The sequence below is a fragment of the Manis javanica genome, chromosome 5, assembly GCF_040802235.1.
Source record: "Manis javanica isolate MJ-LG chromosome 5, MJ_LKY, whole genome shotgun sequence".
Lineage (NCBI taxonomy): Eukaryota > Metazoa > Chordata > Mammalia > Pholidota > Manidae > Manis > Manis javanica.
This window is the reverse complement of record NC_133160.1, coordinates 19,829,410-19,833,877: the sequence shown is the minus strand read 5'-3', so window position 1 is coordinate 19,833,877 and position 4,468 is coordinate 19,829,410. Positions and strand designations below refer to the sequence as shown.

The window sequence follows — 4,468 nt, the reverse complement described above, 5'->3', positions numbered from 1 at the left end:
ACAGATACACTCACGTCCATCAGTTATTCCATTTGTAAAGTTGTAGTGGGTGGTAGCTGCTTCAATTCATCTCTGATGGACTAGAAAGTCAGGGGAGACCTTAGCAATTCATATAACAGGCACAGAAAATATGTGGAATTCACCTCATCCCACTATCACCTTCTCTGCCTGGTAAACTCCTCTTTAATTCTCAAAACCCAGTTCAAATATCCATGACCTGAGTTTCTCTCTGCAATCAGTCATCCATCCTCCTGCTCCCATAGCAAAGAATCCTGGCAGATATTGAACACATGTCCTCATACATTGTGATAGGTGATTTTTTTTTGGGGTGGGGGGAATTGGCCCAGTATTTCTCTTCCAGATAACCTTTTATTTTCCCACAACTCCTCAGTATGAATGTGGATTGTGTGCAAATATAAGGAACGGAGATTTGTGAGAAGAGAAAGGGAAGCAAAGTAACATTTAGTGAGTATCCACAATGTGCCTGTCAGGTGTTTATGTGTGTTATCTCATTTGAAATACTCACTTTCCTAAAGACGGTCCCCTCCCACACAGCTACTGCTCCTAATTGCATCCCTACGCACTGCTCTTTGCAGCTGTGACTCTTTTCCACCTAAGGGCCCCCTCCAGGTAGGGTCTGATTTCTTCCCATGCACCCTTGACTCCACAGCCTAGGGGTTTGCCTGCCCTGCCTAGAGGAAGGTGGTCGGAGCCTCCAGGCCACATGGTTCAGGTCTGCACTGAAGAGTTCAAGAGAGAAAGAAAAGCTCAAATGAATAGCCTTCCTGGACCTCTGTGGCAGGAAAATACTGGGATCCTTTACGCTGGAGATTCCCTGGCTCTAAGACTCTAGAGTCATTTGCAGTTTTGTGACCATAGCCCTGAAATGCCGATTCTTTCCTTCTAAGGTTCTTGAACACTTAAGATTCTACGAAAAGGAAAGGGAGTCTTCTGCTTTAGGACTTGAGTGTTCTCTGCCATCCTAAACAGGCCACCTGGGGCGGGGGCCATCCTGTAGGAAAGCCCCGAATTGCCCATCTCCAGGCCTGCTCGGACATGTGAGGCCTCATTTATAGTTGATCCACTTGCTTGGCAAGCAGGGGCTGCAGATGCTTGGGGGCAGAGAGGGTGCCCCAGAGAGACCGTCCTCTCCCTCCAAGGAAGAAGCTGCCTCTGCCAGCCTGCAGGTCTCTTCCATGACAACAGCTGCTTAACACCTGGCAGTCCCCACACCACCCTCCCTCACCTGCCCCTCCTCTTTCCCTTTCCTCATTCTCTCCAGCAAGGAGCCAATTTTCATTCAGCAAACCTTGACCAACTGCCTACTGAGGGCCAGATGCTGGATCTAGCATTTGAAACATCACCACAGACTGGAATCTCCATAAGCGGAGTTTGGGATGCAGGATCTTTATTAGGGCTCAACACCTGTGAAAGGAAAGGGAGAAAGTAGGATTGGCCATGCAGAAAAGTCAACTGATACAGGCTCTACAAAGCCTCAGCCAACCCGGCAGTGCGCTCTGGAATGACATCTGTCTGGCAGGATTGCCTGCATTGGCTGAAATGGCCAAGCCTTTAAACCCCTACTAGTCACCAGATGCAGGCTGCCCTGGGAAATGTGCGCCCTAGGGCCACACACACACTGCAGCGGAGGGCACGCCTGAAAGAGCTGACAGCTGGAGGCTGTCTGCTACCCACACACCCCACCCTGGGCAGCAAGCCCTTCCTTGCTGGCCGCCCCTCTTTTTGTCAATCACAACAGCCATGATGTGATTGAATCCCCACCACAACCCACCTGGGGAGGATTAACAAACCTGTTTCACAGATGAGTTCCCTGAGGTTGAACAGCTTGCCCAAAGCAGCTTCCAAAGAGGAAGTCAGAAGCCAGGTCTGTCCAAAGTTTTATGGTATCCTCACTCTGAAGTAAGGGTCCTTTGCGCTGAGGATCTATTTTTATTTATTTCTTATAGGTGCAAATGGTAGCTAGATGAGGAGAACCAAGGATAATTTTCCCTGAGCTTCACTCCACCAGATATCCTTAGCATTCCTTTTCCCTCTTTGGCCTTTAGGACCCTCCCCTCCCCTACTCCAAGTCCACGTGGTCCAAGTGGGGCTACACCTCCTGCTCCACAGGCTCAGCCAATCAGTGCATCACATTGCTCTGGCAGGCAATTGGCTCAGAGGGGCACATAAACAAAGGGGAACCAATCAGAGTGAATTCCAGGACTTTCTCAGGAGCTGCCAGAAAAGTCTGTTTCTAGCTGCACTTAAACCTGCAGCCCTTTAGAACTGGAGCTGCTGGATGCTTCAGTTATTCATCGGTGAGTAACAAACCACCCCAAAACTTAGTGGCTTAGGGCAACAATGATTTATTTCTCATGATTCTGCAGGTTGACTGGGGCGCTTCTGTTCCATACAGTGTTGACTGGGATCACTCATGTGACTGACTGCATTCAGCTGTGGCCGGACTGGAAGGGCCAAGAAACAACAGAGTGGCGGCGTAGGGTGCAAGGAGGTGGGAGAGGTCTGCAGGCAATAAGGAGGAGTACTTTTTGCAGACAGCTTAAAAATGATAACACTGACCAAAGTCAATGTACTTTTTATCACAACTGGATGCTGGCAATTCTAAACAATGTTAATGTTAAATACCCTACCCCACAAGGGCAGACCTCCATGCCCCTTTATTATAAAGGCCTCTCTCAGGGTCTGGAACCTTTGTGGTGACTGTCAGCTGGGGTATCTCAGTTCTCTGAGTAGCCTTTTTTCGCATATGGCATGTGATCTTCCTGGATCTCTCCACATGGATCCCGCTCTTCAACAAGATAGCCTGGACTTCCTCAGAGCATGGCAGGGGAATTCCAAGAGGCAGCATTCCAAGACATGGAGCACAGATGTTGTACCTGTGCTTATGAAGCCTCTCCTTGTATCACATATGCTAATATTCCATTGGGCAAAGCAAGTCACGTGGTCAACCCTTGCATGCAATGTAGGAGGGGACTCCCAAGGGCTGGAATATAGGAGGCCTGGTTCATTGAGGACTGCCAGTGTAACAGCTACCACGTGGGGCTATGTACCACTTGGAGTGGAGGGTCAGGTCGAGCCAAGTGCTGTGGGGTGTATCAGACAAGGTCCTTAAAAGAAATACAGGTCCTCAAACTGTAATCTCAGGAGAGTATAACAAAAGGGCTGTTTACAAAGGTGTCAACAGTGTTAAGGGAATCCCTCAAAGGATGGTGCAGTTCCTCTGGGCTAGGAATAGAGGGGGAGGCTTTTAGCACCCCTCGGCCTGAAGGTCAAGAGCAGGTTGTAGTTACTAGAATCCAGGGAGAGTAGCTGTGGCTTCAAGAGAGAGCTACTGACAGGAGCTGGGGCCCTTTGTAGAGGGAGCTGATGAGGAGGAACCTGGGAGTGAGAAATAATCTACCTTCGTTTTCTCCCTCCCTCTGATTGCCTGCCATTGCTTCCCATTAGCCCAACTATACTGGTAGCCAGGGGCAAGCAAAGGAGCTTGCTGATGCAGTCCATGCCGGTCAGCCTCAAACCACAGAGCAGAGTGCACCAGGGAAGAGAGCAGATTCAAGGCCCAAGGCAGGTACTGAACATAAAGCACCACTGTGGGAAACCCAAAATGAAACAGCACAGCACAAAACAAGAGAGTAGGTGGAAAGAAACTGGATCCTGAATGTAATATCTGGGCCCCTGAGTCCAGCAGAGCCTGAAGCAGTTCTATTCCTGGTCTTTTTAACTACATAAGCTAATAGCTCTTCTTTTTATGCATGCCAGTGTGGGTTGATTTCTGTCTCTTGCAACTAAAAGGTCTCTGATGGATATACTCCCATGGAGGAGCTGGCCCTTTAATAGAATGATGATGTTTCAGTCTCACCAAAGTCCTGAGAGGTCCAGTGGGCAATTCACATTGCAGGTGAGGAAACTGGGGCTCAGAGAACTTAAAGGACTTGGTCTAGGTCATCTAGTTTATTAGTGGCAGAGATGGGATATGAACTTGGCCTAGACTCAGTGTTCCAGCCACAGTTAGCCACTCTGTTCCCTGAATGTGCCATACTCTCTTGCCTCTGGGTCCGTACGGGGTTGAAAAGATCTAAGTCCTAACCTCTACCTGCAAATATGGATTTATTAGTTAATAGAATCTTTAATAGTGGGCTCTAAACCCAATGGCAGGGGTCCTAGAAAGAAGGTCTGAGACAAAGACACAGAGGGGAAGGCCATGTGAAATCAGCAGTGGCAGAGATTGGAGTAATGCATGGATAAGCCAAGGGACACCACTGCTCACCTGAAATCACCAGAAGCTAGGAAAGTGTCACCAAACGGATTCTCAGAACCTTCAGAAAGTATCAGTCTAACCTATCACTTGATTGTAGACTTCACGCCTTCAGAACTGTGAGAGAATAAATTTCTGTTGTTTTGGGTCACCAAGTTTCTGGTAATTTGTTACCTTAGCCCTAGGAAACTA

The 4,468-nt window shown here is 48.5% G+C and overlaps 1 long non-coding RNA gene across 1 annotated transcript; it reads left to right on the top strand.

The window, feature by feature from the left end:
• The first annotated feature begins 2,227 nt into the window (after positions 1 to 2,227).
• LOC140849755 (uncharacterized) lies at positions 2,228 to 3,571 on the top strand. The gene is made up of 3 exons (XR_012131939.1): positions 2,228 to 2,318; positions 2,388 to 2,512; positions 3,469 to 3,571. It is a non-coding gene; the product is annotated as an uncharacterized lncRNA (long non-coding RNA).
• The last annotated feature ends 897 nt before the right edge of the window (positions 3,572 to 4,468 follow it).